Here is a 20,092-nt window from a genome sequence, read left to right as displayed (position 1 = left end):
TCTCTTTACAAAATGATATGCATCTACTTCCATAGTGGGCCAATAGTAACCTATCCTAAGAAGCTTTTTTGTTAATGTAAGGCCACTATAGTGGGCACCAAAAATCCCTTGGTGAACCTCTTTTAATTCTGTTCTAGCTTCATCTAAATTGAGATAGCAAAGGAGGGTCCCATCAAAATGTTTTAAAAAAAGTGTGTCACTTAGGATAGTATATCAGGCTGTGCGACAGATGAAGGTTTTTCTCTAATTTGGGGTGAGAGTTGTGGGAATGGTTTTGTGATGTAAATAGGTAAATATGTCAGCATACCATGGAGACTCGGGACCAACAATCTCACACACCAACTCTAAATCAATTTTCTCATAAGCCAGAGTAAAAAGATTCTCAACAAGAAACTAACATTTAAGAGTATATTCTGGCATGGAAATCATGGAGGCTATAGTTGCCATGGCATCTGCTGCTTTATTATTAACCCTTGGTATCTACGGATAAACAATCTCTAAGAAGTGTTGTTTAAGATCCTCAATTATCCTATGATACGACAATAATTTCTCATCCTTGGTGTGGTATTCATCTGTGACTTGTTTAATGACCAATTGTGACTCTCTTAAGACAAGAAGGTTTGTAATATTCCATTTGATAGCTTGATGTAGTCCTATGACTAAACCCTCATACTCAGCTCTATTGTTTGTGCAAGTGAATGAGATTTTACAAGACTTAGGAATGAGATTCCCTTGTGGTGTCACAATCAAAATTCTTGCCCTTAATCCCTTTTGTGTAAAGGATCCATCAAAAATAAGTTTCCATGGTGTAGTAGGGGCTATAGTCATAATTGTGTCATTTGGAAAATTTGCTACAATGGGATGGTAACCTTGAAGAGGAGATTTGACAAGCTGATCTACAATTACTTGTCCTTTAATGGCCTTATGATCCTTATAAATAATGTCAAATTCACTCAAAATCAAGATCCATTTTGCTACTCGACCAATGAGGGTGGCTTTGGATAGCAAATATTTGAGTGGATCCATCTTGGCAATGAGGAATATAGCATGATTAAGCATATAATGGTGTAACTTCTACATGCAAAAGACTACAACCAAACATGCCCACTCAATAGTAGTGTAGTTCAACTTATAGCCAATTAGTGTTCAACTAAGGTAATATATAGATTGCTCATTCCCATTGTCATCTAATTGTTTGAATAGTGCTCCTAGGGCAACTGGAGTAGCAAAAATGTATAGAATCAATGGTTGTCTTGCAACTAGAGGAACTAGAACTAGAGGATTAGCCAAATATGTCTTGATTTGTACAAATGCTTTTTGGCATAGACAATCCCATTGAAACTTGTTTCCCTTATGAAGAAAATGCTAAAGAGGGTGGACCTTATTTGCTAATTGTGACACAAATCGACTGAGGTAATATATAGCTTGTTCATTCCCATTGTCATCTAATTGTGCCAAAAGTGCTCCTAGGGCAACTAAAGTAACAAAAATGTATAGAATCAATGGTCATCTTGCAACTGGAGGAACTAGAACTAGAGGATTAGCCAAATATGTCTTAATTTGTTCAAATGCTTTTTGGCATAGACAATCCCATTGAAACTTTTTCCCTTGTGAAGAAAATGCTAAAGAGGGTGGACCTTATTTGCTAATTGTGACACAAATCGACTGAGGTAATATATAGCTTGTGCATTCCCATTGTCATCTAATTGTGCCAAAAGTGCTCCTAGGGAAACTAAAGTAGCAAAAATGTATAGAATCAATGGTCATTTTGAAACTAGAGGAACTAGAACTAGAGGATTAGCCAAATACGTCTTAATTTGTTCAAATACTTTTTGGCATAGACAATTCCATTGAAGCTTGTTTCCCTTGCGAAGCAAATGCTGAAGTGGGTGGACCTTATTTGCTAATTGTGACACAAATCTCCTAATGGATTGTAACTTTCCTTGAAAACTTTAGAGTTTTTTCAATTTTGTAGGTGGAGGCATGTTCATGATGGCTTTCACTTTTGCAGGATCTACCTCAATACATCTTCTTGACACAACGTAGCCTAACAATTTGCTTGATTTGACCCCAAATACACATTTCTTTGGATTAAGGCACACTTTATATTTCTCCAACCTTTCAAAAATGGTGGTGAGTACATCAATGTGGGACTCACGCATCTTTGATTTTCCTAAATTTCATAAACATAGTACTCCATTATGACATGTAGAAGATCATGAAATATGGTAGTCATTGTGCATTGATAAGTGGTGCCAACATTTTTTAAGCCAAAATGCATAACTTGATAACAAAAGGTTCCCCATTGGGCGGTAAATGCCATTTTATGTTGATCTTCTTCTACAATTTTGATTTGATTGTAATAGGAAAAACCATCCATCAAAGATAACATCTCATGTCCAGTAGTCAAATCCACTATGATGTCTATGTTAGGAAGTGGAAAATCATTCTTAGGACATGCAAGATTTAAATCTCAAAAGTTTGAACAAACATAGATGCCCCCATATGATTTCCCTACAAGAACAATGTTGGAGACCCACTCAAGATAATAAATAGGGTGGATGAACTTTGCTTCTAACATTTTTTGTAACTCTACTTTGACAAAAAGTGCTACCTTAGAATGCATCTTGTGCAATTTTTGCTTAACTAGTTTAATCTTGGGGTCTACTATCAAATGATGTACAACCAAATCTATGTCTAAACCAAGCATGTCTTTGTATGTCCATGCAAAATTGATTTTTCCCTTTTTCAAGAATTCAATCATGGCCTTTTGTTATTCAAGACTTAAGGTAGCAGCAATGTAGGTGACTTGTGGATTATCCTCTATCCCCAAATTGACTAGAATTGTGTCTTCATTCAAAATAGGTGACTTTTCTGGTGGTAAAGATCTAAATGTTAAGTTAATATCTCCCTCTTCTGGTGCTTCTAAGAGGTTTTCACTAGACGATGCATCCTTTATTTTATCTTTTTCTACATCCAAAAGTGTCCTAGAAGGGTTTTCACTAGAGGATGTTTATTTTATTTTTCACTTTTGTGACTTAGAGAGTTGACTTGGCTGCCACAGTAGGCTTCCTCATTGTATTGGATTTCATGTTTGTAATCTCAGATATTCTTAAGGCCAAAGAGTGCCATCATTACTTCAACAGACTTATAGATATTGAGAGCTAATGGTATACCTTGAAGATCTTAGTCTATCATGTCAGGGGTTGTGAGAGGTAGGTCGATGGATGAAAGGTCATCTATGGTAATGGCATGGACATAGTTATCTAGGTCATCCTCAATTTGTTGGAAAGGCACTTCAAATAATTCCTCCTCTTCAGTCTCAGAATCATGTTCAACCATACAATAAGTGTCAGCAAAGGATACCTTAGGTTTAATGGAGCCCAAACCATGTCCTTTAGGATAGCTATTAGCTTCTAAGGATTTTCTCATTCCATCTTCTTTAGGTCCAAGGCGGGTACCATGATATCCCATGTTTTTGGTAATGGGAGGGTCCTTAACATACTTATCTTTGGGGAACTCCAAAGGTTCATCTTTTCCATCATAGTATAGCCAATCTAGAATATTAAATTCCATATGCTCATCACTAAGTGAACCCCAATGTCAAAATTTTGTCTTTTGAATATGCACAATCTCTTTGTTGGCAAGAGGTGGCAATTGTGAAGGTTTTCCAAAGGAACGAGGGGAGAGTGCTAGTTGTCCAACACATACAGCATTTTCAAACTTATACTCTCCCATTCCTAAATCAGTAAAAGTAACCTTTTTCCCTGTAGTATTGACCTTAGCATCTCCCACCTTCTCTTTTCCTTTGTGGGAATTGGAATCATCATTGGCTAATTTTGGCACTATTATGGAAGGTGATTCTATTATGGTGAGAGGTTTAGGTATAACTTTGGCAAACTCACTAATTGGACAAAAATTTGTTGGTGCACCTTCCAATGTTTAAAAAAATTCAAAAGGAATAGGATCCCTTGGGATTGTAATCTCTCTTCCTTGCTGAGGAAATTTTAGGCATTGATGATAGGTAGATGGGAATTCTTTTAGTGTATGTATCCAAGGTTGACCAAGAAAAATGTTATATGGAAAATCCAAGTCTAGGACATGGCATTTGATATTTATGATGGCTGGTCCAACCTTTAGAGGTAACATGATAACTCCTTTTGATTCTTGTTCCCTTTCATCATAGGCTTTGATTTTTATCCTTTTATTGACATCTAGGAGATCTTCATGAAGTCCCATGAATCATCTTCAATGTACATAGATTCAAACTAGATCCATTATCTATAAGGATTCTTTTAATCTTATGTCACTATATAAGGACTTCAATGTGGAGCAAAAATTATGGTAGGGATCAAGACCTTGGAAATATTTATCCATGAAGAAAAGGTGTTGTTGTGCAGCAAGGTTTTCAATCATGGTGGTGAATTGGAAAGCATTAATGTTTTCAAGAACATAAGACTCTAAAAGATCCTTCTCCAACATCTCTTTGTGGATGGGTGATGTGGTAAGCAGCTCAAGAATGAATATTTGTGTAGGGGTCTTACCTATCTGGGATAACACATCATAGAGAGAAGTGGGCCTTTGTGAAGTGGATGGTGTAGTAGGTGCATGTGGCACTAAAAAATTAGTGTGATTAGGAGTGGCAGCTTGCAAAGTAAGTCTTCCTCATCGAGTGGTGGCATCACAATCAGCAGCTTGTAAGACAAGGGTATTCACATGAGTGTCTACTTCTTCAATGCGACCATATAAGGAATCAAATCCACATATATTGCTGGTTTCTATCTCAACACACAAGGATTCAAATCCTAATATGTGGTTAGTAGAATAGTCATATGGTAATGCATTTGATGTGGAAGCTTGATTCACATCATTGGTATTGTTGTTATCATTGTTGTGATCAGGAAATGGTTTTTGAAATATCTTCAATTTAGAATTTTTAGAGGTTGGACCTCCTTCAACCTCAATTTCGTCATCATCAATAAGATTTTGAATGAAGATCTTGAGCTTGATACACTTTTTTGTGTCATTTCCTTTGATGCGGTGGCATTTGCAATATTCATTTTCCCTATACCATTTTGATTTGGGTTGGTTTTCATCAAAGGGTTGTGTGTTAGGAAATACCATCAAATTGTGATCTACTAGTTTTTGAAATATGGCCTTCAAAGGTTCATGAAAGTTAGTGAACTTTCTATTGCGGTCATAGTCATAGTTGTAATTGTTGTTACGAAGGAAAAATTGTGTTTGATTATGAGATTGTTGATTGTCATTGTTTGAATTGTTGTTGTTTCAGTTACCATAGTTGTTGTTATTCCCTCCTTGAAGATTTTTGACATCAGTGACACCATTGTGCATGATACCTTTTTTCTTGAACCAAAATTTGGGTTTGCTATTCTTGTTTACCTCATTGTGTGAGGATGATGAATTATAATTCTTAATAGTACCTTTTTCCAAAAGTCCATTTTCAATGTTCTTGCCCTTCTTGACTAAAGTGGCAAAGGCTTTAGGGTTAGCCATCTTCATGTGGAAAGAAATTTTGGGTATCAAGTTCCTGATAAATATATCCACAAGGTGGGAATCCTAATTTTTTTAGGGCATGTGGTTAGCAAGATGCCTCTACCATTGTAGAAAGTTGCAAATGTTTCACCATTTCATTGCTTTGTGTTGCACAAATCACTCAATGAGGCATAATGTTCAATGGTGTAAGAGTTTTGTGCTATAAACTTGCTTGTTAAATCATTGAAGGAATTAAAGAAGCCCTTAGTTAAATTCATTAACCATTCTAGTGTGGGCCCTCCAAGACTTTGTGCAAAGAGTCTCTTAAGATAGTCATCACTATATGCTACTTCTTGGCACAAAATGGAAAATTCCTTGAGATGGGTGATAGGGCATGTCTCTCCTATATACTTGTCAAATTTAGGAATTTTGAAATTGAGTGGAAATGGTACCATATTAATGGAATTATCAAATGGAAAAGGAAAAATTTCCTGAAAAGAGACATCCTTCACCCCTTTGTTGTTCATGTTAAGGACCAAATTTTGTAATTCTTGGAGTTGTTGAGCCAAATCTTGATTGGGTTGCACTTGTGATTGTTGGGAGTTCATAAATCCACCTCCTAAATTGTATGGAGTCCCAAATGTAGTGTGAGGTGGTGGAAGTACTCCACTTTGGCCAATGTATTGATATGCAGTTATTGGAATTGGCACATATGTCTTTACCATACTTGTTGGCACTTGTAAAAAAGAGGAGTGAATTGGTTGTGTTGGAATTGTCATTGGTTGAGCAGGCACTTGCCCAATGCCTAAGCATCCCACAGTTGAATTTGTCAAGGTACATTATGGAATACTAGCATGTATGGTAACAATGGGCATGTAACTAATGATTTTTTTAATATGTTCTACACTCAATTGAAATGTCATTTGTGTGGAGGTGCTAGATGTAGGCATATCACTAGTTGTTACCATGGTTTCTTTTCCTTTGCTAGAAGTTGGAGCTGAATTTGAAGTGAGCAATATGGGAGCACCACCTTTTGTAATTTTTTTAAACAAAGTGCTCTCATAAAAGCTTGGGGGAACATTAACAACATCCTTGACCAAATTTAGGAATATCTCAGTTTTGTTTACCCTAATGGATTTCTCCATAATTTCCACATTGTAGGGACCCGCAAGGAATGTCCTAACATCACTAGATACATTGTTGGGGTCAATCAGATCTTCATCTTGGTATGCTTCTTCGTCATTACCCCCCAAAGTTGCATTATGGAAGGGATCTTCTAGTTCTTGTTTGGATGTTGAGTTAGGCATACAAAGGTTTGAACTAGAGGGAATTGTGCTCCCTAATGAAGTTGTGAGTGGAGGAAATGGATTCTCAATCTCTAATTGCCTCAATGATTCCCACAAACATGACATGGGATTAAATGTGAACCTTCCTGATCATGTGTATACCATGCAATAGTGACCAAATAATGGATGGAAGATTATGGAAGAAAAAGAAAATGAGGATGAGAGATATTAACCTTATGTGATTAAAGCGTCAACTACCCAAGTTTGGACAAAAGACCTTGGTTTAGAAAACAAAGTTTTATTAAAGGGTAATAGTATCTTTCTCCTACCAAAGATAGTCTAGTGATCTTTAGGCAAGATAGGAAACCAAATTGATTACTCACTATTCTAAGATGGACTTGTGATCCCAAGTAATTAAGTGTAATTAAGATAAATGTTTTCTTATGGATACAAGGTCTAGCATCACAATTTCAAAAGATGTTTTAAGGTTCAAGCTCTCTAGAAGAAAATTTGAAAATGAAAGACTATAAGTTTGGAAAATGGAGATAGATATGGAAGATGGAAGATATTATGGTCACTTATGTGGTTAACTCAATCCTCATTCACTGGAAATAAAAACCTTGGGTTCACTCCTGGGAAGGCAGAAATTTTTTGAAGTTTTCCATTGTATTCAATTCTATCATAAAAGTCTTGTCTAGCTTCTTCCTTTTGGATGTCTTTGATAGCATATCGAAATTGTTTGTCACCATGTGCTAGGTTATTCCTTTCCTTATAGATGGGTGGTTTAGAAAATTTCACTTTCTTATGCTTGACTTGGTTGACTTTATCGGTCATGGTAGGAATTAAACAAGACCCAAATTTCAAGCACCCAAAAAATATTCAACAAGATGTAGCTAGACTCAACCAATCTCAAATGTAGACTCAATGTAAGACTGCTGGAAATAACCATGAGCCAAGAGGACCTCACTTACCACTATTTCAGTCAATGAAAGGTTACCTCACAATTTCACTCATTTTAGAACTTGTTTCATGTTTGGCTTGGGTTTTGAATGTTTGGAAAAGCATGCTGTCACTAGGATGAACAAGGCTTATCTAAGGGGTGTCCTTGATATACACAAGGTATGTCAGGCCCAAATTTTTAGATGAAAAAAAATACTGCCACACACTTGGAGGGAGACGATAACCCAAATCTCCTCCTTCACTTCCCAAAGGTATAAAGTTCTTTTGGGCTTAGCCAAGAGTGATAATATTTTGCTTCCAAGAGAGGTGTCTTTCGATTCACCTCTTGGTATTTATACTTGACTAGAACACTAGATTTGAGGTCATCCCAAGGGGTGATGAAATCCCCAAGCAGGCTTCCTTAAAAAAGAAAAACAAAACCACTTATTTCTCGTGCACCCAAGATCACTTGAAGGTGTGAGGGAAGTGAATATGCAAGTGGCCTTGGGATTAAAATGACACTTGTTCTTTCCCAATGAAGCTTTAAGCTTTCTATCTACTTGAAGACACACGTGATTAAAACATGTAAGGTTATTTCCAATTTGAAATGGTGCCAACATAAATGAAAAATGTGGATTTTTCAACATGAAAGTAAAGCAAGTGTGTGTAAATGAAATGCTAAAAGTAAAAAATGCTAAAAATAAAGTCAATTTACTTTACGACATTCAAGAGTGTGTGACTTCATTTTATGCACCAAATCCAAATGTGTTCTAGCCTAGGCATACATGTCAATTTTAAACACCAATTCCAAATGTTATCTATCCTAGGCATACATGTCCATTGTCCTTTAAGGAATTCAAGATAGTGTGAGGTCTTTTTATGCACCAAATCCAAATGTTGTTTCTACCCTAAGCAGTCATGTCAATTTTAAGCACCAAGCCCAAATGTTAACTACCCTAACAAAAAACCAAAGATGAAAAATGAAAATTAGTATGTTTTTTGGTGTCATGGCACTATGTCAAACACAAATGACAATATGGAATGCAGAGATGCCAAAATTCACAGATGACAAACTAGGACCCATACACTATGAAGATGATAGACTAGTACTCACAAACAATAAAGAGAACTTTGTAGATGACAATATGGAAACCTAGATGAAAGAACACTTTCCCACATAGATGCTAAAATAAGGTTTCCTATGGTAAATGTGATTAATTTAAGCTATGGAAAAGATGCTAGTAGGTGGAGGCATTGGTCTGTGCAGAAACTGATCTAGGCAGATGACCATCACAAATAAGGCTGCAGCTCACGAAGACTATAGTGCAAGGATTTCTACGGTAGAACAAGGTTTTTTTTGTGGATTTTTGGGATGAAATTAGGGACATGGGTCCCACTGAGCATGCCAAAATGTGTGCTAGAAGAAGTGACATGTTGGCAGCATGAATCAACAAACAAAAATTAGTTAAAAATCCCAAATATGCACCAAAGACTCATCAAAATAAAAGAATATTAACTAACTAATGCTTGCTTGAGTTTTGGAACTCTAAGCAACCAAAAAACTAAATTTTCTAGCCATATCTGTAGCTTAACAAAGGCACCCATGGGAGACCTTGTTGGTGTTTTAGGATGGGGGGTATGTTTGGTGTGCTCTATCAAACACAACAATGTAGTGAATCAATTGAATGTGGATGTGCAAATGTAAATGTTGACATATGAACCTAAGCTACAATAAAATGAAGAAAACCTCAAGAAATGGATATGGAGAAAGCCATACTTGAAGGCATTCAATGATGATGATATAAAATGCAATAAAGAGAAACTATACTAATATGCAAGTTAAACTAAGATGCAAATAAAATGGAGATGAGAAAATGCAAGTAAACTAGACTAATAATGCAAATGAGAAACTAAAAATAGCTACCAAATCGTTACTATGCATCTAGAAATCACCATGAAAGCTACTATGAAATCTCAAACTAGCATGCAAGCTCAACTATAATGAAAGCTCAAATCTCAAACCAATATGATAACAATGCAATAATAAGAGATACAAATTCTTGAGACAAGGCCTCTATTTATAGGCTTGAGGGAGGGCTTGGTGAGGTGGCATCAATGTAGGTGCCACATAAGGTGACATGCAAGCCATGCAAGTGGTCAAATATTCAAATTTTTCTTACACATGTGTGAGAAAACTTGAGAAGAAAAGTGGGAGACAAGAGTGCAAAGGGGAGTGTGTAGGCATGCCATCTCTGTGTGAGTACACAGTTAGGTTAATGAGGGGGATTAGGAAAGAGATTAAGATGACTAAGTGGGATTAGAGAAGAAGTAGGCTTAAGAGGATGAAAATGATAGGTATAGGCTAGGTTTTAGGCTAGGCTGAAGATTAAATTAAATATGATTTAATTTAATCATAGATTTAGAAGAATTAATGCGATGATGATTTAAATAAATAAAATTTATTTAAAAAGGGGAAACATGGAGGATCATGTGTTAAATTAATTTAACACATTAGGACTAGGAGTATTTAAATTAAATTTAAATACTTAGGAGAATGAACTTATTTAATTAATTAATTCAATTAAATAAGTAGAACAATGCGACCAATATAATCAATTAATTAATATTTAATTAAAATTTTATAAGCAATATTAAATAAATTAATATAGTCTTTAGGTACAATTTTAAGCATCTATATAGACACACACACACACACACACACACACACACACACATATACATATATATAAATAAATAAATATATATATAGATACATATATATATACATATATGTATATATATACATATATATATACATACATATATATATATATATATGTATATATATATATGTATATATATATGTATATATATATATATATATGTATATATATACATACATATATATATATATATGTATGTATATATACATATATATATATATATGTATGTATATACATACATATATATATATATATACATATATATATATATGTATGTATATATATACATACATATATATATATATATATGTATATATATATATATGTATGTATATACATACATACATATATATATATATATGTATGTATATATATATGTATGTATATATATACATACATATATATATATGTATATATATATATATGTATGTATATACATACATATATATATATGTATATATATATATATGTATGTATATACATACATATATATATATATATATATATATATATATATATATATATATATATATATATATATATATATATATATATATATATATATATATATATATATATATATATATATATATAGACACACACACACACACACACACACACACAAGATCTAGTTCCTCTAACTCATGAAAACACCTCATAATAATCAATATGTTCTTTTTGAGAATTTTCTACTAGCCATGCCTTGCTTTGTACCTTTCCATTTTATTATCAACACCCTTGTTCACTCTGGAGACCCACTTGTAGCCAACAACCTTACTACCTTTTAGAAGTCCTACCATGTCTCATGTCTTATTTTTTTTGTAATGAATCTATTTTTTCTTTAATTTATATTTTCTATTTACCATTGCTCATTGCTTCCTGATAACAACTTTTTTCTCTGTCATTAGAAATCAAACTACGAGATGAAATGAATTCATGATTCCTTTTTGGAGAACTCTTGAATAGTGTAGATTTCCTAAGATGTGGTTGTTTTATTTGAACAACTTCCTATATATTTTCAAAATCTGCACCTTCTTTAGAAATAGATTCTTTCTCTTTTTTCTTCTATAGTAGGATGAGTTTCCAAATGAAATTGTTGATATTGTGTTACATGTTCTTATTCAACATTATTTTCTACAAAAAATAATTTTGTTAAAGACGATTCATTAAATTTAATACATCTCTTTTCTTTATGATTTCATGGGTAGTAGGATCCCACAATCTATATCCCTTAACTCTATTACCATAGCCAATAAAGGAATATTCCCTAGATATTGGGTCTAACTTAGAATACCAATTCTTAGAAACAAAAGCATAATCATCACAACCAAATATTTTTAGGTTTTAAATATCACATGAATGAACTATCCATACCTCTTTGGGAATCTTACAATATATTACAATTGATGGTGATTGATTTACTAAATAGCATCTTGTATTAGATTATTCTACCCATAAGTCCAGTTGTGATTTAACATTACTAAGAGTACATCTAGATCTCTCTAGAAGGTCCTATTCATGCACTCACCAACACCATTTTTATAAGGGGTGTAAATTTTGATATTATTCCTTATGATCCTAACTTCCTTGGAATAATTATCACACTCCAAAGATATAAGCTTTCCTCAATTAGCTATTCTAAAATACTTGATTGATCTACCTATACTCTTTTAAACAAAAGCCTCTAAACTATTTGAATTCACTAAACTCATTTGTTTTACTTTTAATAGAAAAGAGCCACACATTTATAGAGTAGTCATCTATAATTTTGAAAAGAATATGACACTCGTCCAAAAGAAACTATAGGGTATGGACCCCAAACATGTGAATGGATATACTCGAGAATATATTTTTTTGTTTCTTGAACACAATTAAAGTTTTATCTACATTTATTTCCAAAGAAATTGTGGTTGTAGAAATTCAAATTCAAAGATTTTAAGTTTTGAAGAGTCTTATGATTTAGCTATATCTTTATCCCTTTTATGATTGAATCCTCAATTCTATAAAAAAACTTTGATTCATTTCTATCCTTAGATATCAATGCCACACTCATATATGTACTTCCTTCCATGCTATAAAGCTTTCTAAATTTTGTAGCCTTTATTATCAATAAAATACCATTAGATACTTTAAGAACTCCACCTTGAAATAATAATACATAAGACAAAGAATCTTAAAAAAAGAAGGAAATTAAATTATTTGTGTATTATGATACATATCTTGTGCATGTTAATGTCTTTATAGTGAATCAAACATCTTTGTTCTAATTCTCCCAGTCCCAATAGTCTTACAAGAATAATGAAGTCCCATAAAAAGAACACATTCATCAATAAAATGGTAAGAATGGAATGAAGTCCTATGTGGAAATATTTAATCATAAACATCAAACTCTGAAATTCATTAATCATTATGTTGTAAAGATATTGTAGATAGATAATGTACTTCACCAACCATAGTTAAATTTTCCTCACATAGATTAGATTATAGATCATCATTATGTTCCTTTCTTTTTCAATAATCTTTCTTGAGATGCCATTCTTTATTACAATAGAAGCATTTTCCCTCATTCTTTAGGAAATCAACTTGGATCTTAATTTATCTCTCAAACCTTCCACTTTTTCTTTGGAACTACCTCTATCCCCCATTTCTTCTAATGTTAATGTTTCTATATTAGTGTATATATCACTTCTCTTCAAAAAATCAAGCTCCCACAACATTACCAAATTCAAGGGAATCAATTGTACTAAAGCTAATAGAAATGACTATGTGATTCCAAGGTTCAGAAAAATTACATAATAGTATAACTATTTTGTCTTTATTTTTTATATTTATATTCATACTACCCATTTGATGAATTAGAGTATTAAATAAATCAAAAGATAAAAAAATATTATACATTCCTATCCTCATAGGCTATATAGTTGCAACTCCAAATAGATCTAGTTTATCAAGCATTTCAACATATAAAGACTCTCCATTATACTTCATAATAGTTGTATCTTCTCCACACAAAATTAAAGCGATCCCCACCTTTCAAACATTACTAGATCTCAAAGCTATATTTTCCATTAAATTTCTCCACTTGAAATATTAGATTGAATTTTTTTTCCATTTCCTAATACAAAAACTCAAAACCAAATTCTAACAAAGCTACTAGAAAAATAAATTCTCCAATACCACTTGTTATCAAAGTGGAAGCATTAACCAAAAACAATAAACTTGTAACACAAATTAGATGCAAAGAAATAGTGAGAGAAAATGAAGATACATATATACTAGGAACAATATAGAAGTATATGTAGTAAATCCTTTACTATATGTCAAGGAAACATCCATGCTTGACATGTATTGGTAATCTTATTTTTTAAAGGAAAATCAGTTATATCTCCAACTTCATAGTTGTCATTGTAATATTTCTCTTAGAAATATTATGATATTCCTTCTCAATGGAAAAAGATAATAACCTGTTGATGGTGAAAGAAAAACTCTAAACATTGAATCAAACTTGATTTATTCTATAGAAAACTTAAGCTTTGTTTTAAAGATAAATCTTGTTATTTTCCTAAAGTAAAAAAAATATTGTTTTCACAATCTTGTTTTTCCGCTTTCACTCATTTTTGTCATTATAACATTGAATTATACATATATATCATTAATTTTTTTAAGAAACCTTAATCAAAAGAGATGATTATATTTGAAAGTTTGATTCAAGAAGTGATAAAGGTATGTATCTTGGATATTCATTGAAAAGTAAGGCATGTAGATGTTCTAATTAGAAAACTAAGACTATTATTGAGAATACAAATGTTAAAGTTGATGAAAAGATTAGAATTCAAGAAAGAATAATTGATCATAAACCTAATGAATATACTTATCCAAGGCCTAACAAAGATAATGTTGACAAGAATTATTTTATGAGATTGACAATGATTTGCAAAATTTTGACAATTGGCTAATGGAAATATGTAATTATTGTCATTTATGGCAACATGAGATGTACATTCTTACAAGAAACCTTAGAAATAAAGATACTTAGCATTTGCTACTCATAAAATTGTCTAGGCATGAGTTTGGCATATGACAGTGTATTGTTTTGATTATAATTTGTTGTTTATGTCATGTTATGACTAGAAAAGTTAGATGGAGACAATATATATATTTATGATGACATGTATAACATGAAAAGTTAGTACACACTATATAGAAAAGTGATATTCGTGTTTTAAGAGAAGAAAGATAGTGGAATTAAAGGAAAGGAATTATTTTGTCTGCAAAATTATTACTTGTCCAATTAGGGCCAACATCTTAGATGTTTACTCTAAGTTGGAAAATTGCATAATGGATTTAGCCAAAGTAGAAAAAATTTAGTGTAAAGGCATGGTATTTATGCAAAGGACATCTTGTTATGAGAAGTGTAATTGTGCAATTTTGTAATTGTGTAATTATGAAATTGTTGAGCAATTGTATGCAAACTTTTGTGAAAGCAATATATGTGAAGTTTTGTAGAGATATTTTGTGATCTAATATCAAGCTAAATATCAAATATTAGCCAAGGAAGAAGGTAAAATACTTATATTATAGAAGCCTAATTACTTGTTTAGGTAGTATGATCTTCTTGTAATTAAAAGTGCATGTTTGGCTAGTAAGTTGATCTTTCATCTACTGTGCTACAACTCCTAATAGGGTTGAAATCTTCTCATAGGGATTTAGAGTCTCCTAAAAAGGACTCCTTATACTAAATTTTCTCATTGACTCCTAATAGGGTCTATCCTCTAAAAAGGAACTTATATATCACTATATTATCTAGTGGGCATCATCCCCACTAGGGTTTTCCTTTGGCTAGGATTTCCCTAGTTAAAAAAATATAGTGTTATGATTTATCTTTGTGCGTGGCTACTATTACTATTCATCATTAATTTATTACTTTGTTATGTATGATTTAAAGTAACAATTAATATCCATTTGGCAACTAAAGTTTTTAGATTATTGATTGACCACACCCCCCCAACCCCCCTCTCAGTAATCCCTATATCTAAGAATTTGTATCAAAGCTGAGTTACTCTAAAGAGACTTAACAACTTGAGTAACATCCCTATGATAAGGAATAGTTGATGAAGAACCTTGAAGAGGTACTTGAACAAATTGATCCCCTTACTAAAGAAAGAGACAAGCTGAAGGATAGATATGTAGACTCCAAAGTATACATTGGAAAATTGATGGAAAATATTGAACATCTCAAATCTAATCCTAAATATACTGGCGATGATGATTATTCAAAGCTAAAGATAGAGTACAAGATCTTGAAGCATGAATTGAATATTACAAATCTAAAGTTCACTCTAAGAAATGATCCTAGCAAAGTTGAAACTAATTTGAAGACTAAAAATGTATCTCTAAGAGCAAGTCTAGCAAAGAAGACATCTAAATTTGAAAAAATGAAAGAAGATCACAAAGAACTCCATAAATACAATACCATTGTGAAAGGTGAATTAAATCAATGGAAGAAACAACTTGAGAGGCTTTATTCTAGTAGAGAAAATCTTGAAAATTCAATGCCAATACAAAGACCTACTTATGATAATACTGGTCTTGGTTATCTATTTAACATGTCTACAAAGAAACCTAAGATTAGATTAGATCCGAAAGAAAAAGGTAAATCTGATGATAAGGTTGAATCTAGTCAATCTTATAATAAACCTAAAGAAGTTGTACAAGATAAGGAATTTGAAATATTTGATGAACCAAAGAAAGTGGTATCTCCTAAGGAAACTAGTATGAATTTAGAGGTAAGTTTTTTTCATGTAATGGGATAGGTCATATGAAAAGAGATTATAGAAATAAGTAATTTAATGATGTTAAGGATTTTTCTTGTCATAACGGTCATGGTATAGGTCATAAAGTAATTGATTTTATGAAACATAAATATGATAATGATAAAAGAAATAGTACAGTTTCTAGAAATACTAACCCTATAGCTAAAAGAAGATCTAATGAAAGGCCATTGAGAGAAGGAATACCTTATTAAAATAGAAGATAGATCATGTGTTATAAGTGTACCAACATTGGACACATAGCTTGGAATTTTCATACACCTTAGCAAATTCCTAGAATCCAAACACCAGTATGTCAATTACGCAACAACTTTGGATATACCAAAAAGTATTGTTGAATGGACATAAACTTTGGAGATAGAAAGAAGAATGGAAGAAACTTCAAAAATAGAAGGAATGATGGAAGAAATGTCGAAAATGATAGAAGGAACCATGAGAGGAACTTTGGAACTAATAAAGACAATAAGGAACAAAGAAATGTAATCAATGAAATTTGAGAAGAACTCAATGAGGCATTTGTAAAAGGATTAAACATTTCAAAAGAAAAGATAGAAGATGAAGTATGCAAAGGATTAATAACTAGGGCCAAAGGCTCACTCAGCTATCCAAATCACCCTACAAGAGTTAGAAAAATGGAAGTAAACACAAAGAACAACAACCAAAGGAGGAAGAAGAGTGAAATACCTTTATTGATTCATCAAAATATCTTCATACATGCCTAGCTATAAGGCCTTCTAGGTTACGGCCAATACAAATTACAATCTTCAAATTCTCACTTTCAAGCACATATCTTCTTTTTGCAATATGACCTCTAGCTTCTATCTCCTTCTTCTAAGCTACCTCTAAAACATAACCTTAGACTTCCTTAAATAATTTTCCAAAATGTCTTATAGAAGATTCTAGAACATAGAATGGCCACAAATTGTCTCTTTACAAATATTGGCTACCTAACAGAAATTAAATACAAGTAGAGTCAGCCCAAACTAGAACTAGACATAGACAACTCAGTAAATAAAAATTGGCACTTAGTGTCCACACAGGCTCGAAATCCAAAGGAATCACTTGGGAGCAACTACAAACTTGACATCCTCTAATGCTTGGCAACCAAAGGCACTCAGCAACAAAAGGTTTCACACGACATCCAAAGAACTCACTCGACAACCAAAGGAACTCAGTAGCAACTGAAAATGACTCGACATCCAAAGAGTTCACTTAGTAACCAAAGGAACTTGGCAGCAACTAAGAACTTGGTAGTCATTGGCAGAAAGAGAAAAAGTGTAGGATTACAAGGAAACCCAGGATGCTCCTACATTACACAATTGGGGTTGGAGAAAATGATTCTCCTTAATGATGCAAGTGTTACAACCTAAGTTGAATCCAACTTACATTGAGAAATCCATGTAGCATCTTCAATAGGTCTATTCTTCCACTTTTCCAAATACTCATAGTAATCTTTTCCTCTTGTGTTCTTACAAATTCTTTGACTCGATATCTATTCAAATTCTTCAATCTATTTCTTAGGGTAACCATCAGGTACAACAACTTCATCGTCTGACTTATGATACTTGTATAAATCAGAAACATTAAATATAGGAGATACATCCATGTCATCAAGTAACTCAACTTCATAAGTATTACCACTATCAAACATCTTCAAGATCTTACAAGGTCCAAACTTCTTCATATTTAGTTTACTATATGTTCCAACTGAGAATCTTCCATTCTTCAAATGAACCATTGCCTCATCACCAACTTCAAAATCATGATGTCTTCTAGACTTATCAGCATTATCTTTATATTTCTAATTACTCTGTTCCAAACTCAACATCACTTCCTTAGGTAAAGACTCCATGAAATCAGAAAATGCTTCCCCTACAGCAGTTCTTTTTTCTTTGACAATAGCATCCCTCAAATATAATACTCCTCTAAGTTACATTCTAGTAACAATCTTAAAAGTTGTCTTCCCTATACTCCTATTCACAGAATTATTATATGCAAACTCCACTTGTACCAATACCATATCTCAATTACTTGGCTTATTCCTAACTAAACGTCTCAACAAATTACCCTAGCATATGTTCACAATCTCTATCTATCCATCAGTTTGCGGATGGAATGTAGAACTAAATTTCAACTCAGTACCCATCTTCTTCCACAAAGTTTTCCAAAAGTAACCAATAAACTTCATATCTCTATCAAAAACAATACTTCTTGGTAATCCATGCAATCTCACAATATTTAAGAAAAAAAGTTTAGCAACATGCTCTACATCTATTGTCTTCTTACATGGTATGAAATGAGCCATCTTAGAAAATCTTTCCACTACAACAAATATGGAATCATACTGCTTCATTGTCTTAGGTAATCCAAGAAAAAAATCCATACCAATGTCACTCCAAGGTTTCTCACGAATAGTAATAGGTGTATACAAACTAGTATTCTAACTTACTCCTTTTACAACTTGACAAACTCCATAACTCTTCACAAATTTCAGTACATCCTTCTACATTTGTGGCCAATAATATTTCTCTTTTAGCAAACTCAATGTCTTATCAGTACCAAAATGTCCATCGAATCAACCACTATGATTTTCATTAATCAAATTCAACCTCATAGATCTTATAGGAATACAAAACTAAATACCTTTGAACAACATACCTTCTTGAATGAAATAATCATCATGCTGACTTCTGTGATCTAACAGATTTCGTGCTCTACACTCTCTCCATGCCTTGGAAAAATTAGGATCAACATCATACAACTTTTTCATTTTATAAAAACCAAGAACTTCAACCTTCATTTTAGTTAACAAAGAATGTCTTCTACTCAATCCATTAGTAACTCTAGTAGTAACTCCAATCTTATGCTTAGTAACAAATGTGAAACTTTGCAACTACTCAACCCACTTTTTATGTCTCTAATTTAATTTATGTTGACTTCCCAAGTATTGTAAAGCTTTATGATTAGTGTAGAGCACAAAGTCCTTAGGAATCATATAATGTCTCCACTTCTTCAATGCTTGAACAATAGCATAAAATTCTTGATCACACACAAGATAGTTTCTTTTAGCATCATTCACTTTTTCACTAAAGAAAGCAACAATTTTACATTCTTGACTTAATATAGCTCTTATTGCATTACCACTTGCATCACATTCAACATGAAATACTTTTCTAAAATCAGGCAAAGCCAATATAGGTAATTCAACAAACTCTTTTTTCAAATTCTAAACACTCTTATCAGCTCCATGTGTCCACTTGAATTCCCTTTTATCTTCCCTCTTTGTTTCAGTCATAGCATTACAAATAGAATTGAAATTCTTTATAAACTTTTTGTAAAAACTAGCCAAACCATGAAATGATCTTACTTTACCCACATTCTTAGGTGTAGGCCACTCCAAAATTTATTTAACCTTCTTAGGATCCATCTTCAAACCATGAGCTAAAATCAAAAATCCCAAATACACAATCTACTCTTGCATAAAAGAACACTTTTTCAAATTAATCAACAAGTTTTCCTCTTTCAACCTTTGCAATGCTTGTCTAATATTCTAAAGATGTTCTTCCTTAGTCTTACTGAGTATTAAAATATCATCCAAATAAACAATTACAAACTTACCCAAAAATCTTTTCAGAACTTCATTCATTAACCTCATGAAAGTACTAGGTGTATTATTTAAACCAAAAGGTGTAACTAACAGTTCATGCAAACCATCTTTTGTCTTGAAAGCAGTTTTTCATTCATCATCTTCTCTAATTATGATCTGATGATAGGTACTCTTCAAATCAATCTTGGTAAGATACTTTTCTCCACTCAAACA

This window comes from Cupressus sempervirens, chromosome 7 (assembly GCF_028749045.1).
Source record: "Cupressus sempervirens isolate cs-2001-9-10 chromosome 7, ASM2874904v1, whole genome shotgun sequence".
Classification (NCBI taxonomy): Eukaryota; Viridiplantae; Streptophyta; class Pinopsida; order Cupressales; family Cupressaceae; genus Cupressus; species Cupressus sempervirens.
Note: the sequence above shows the minus strand (reverse complement) of the source record.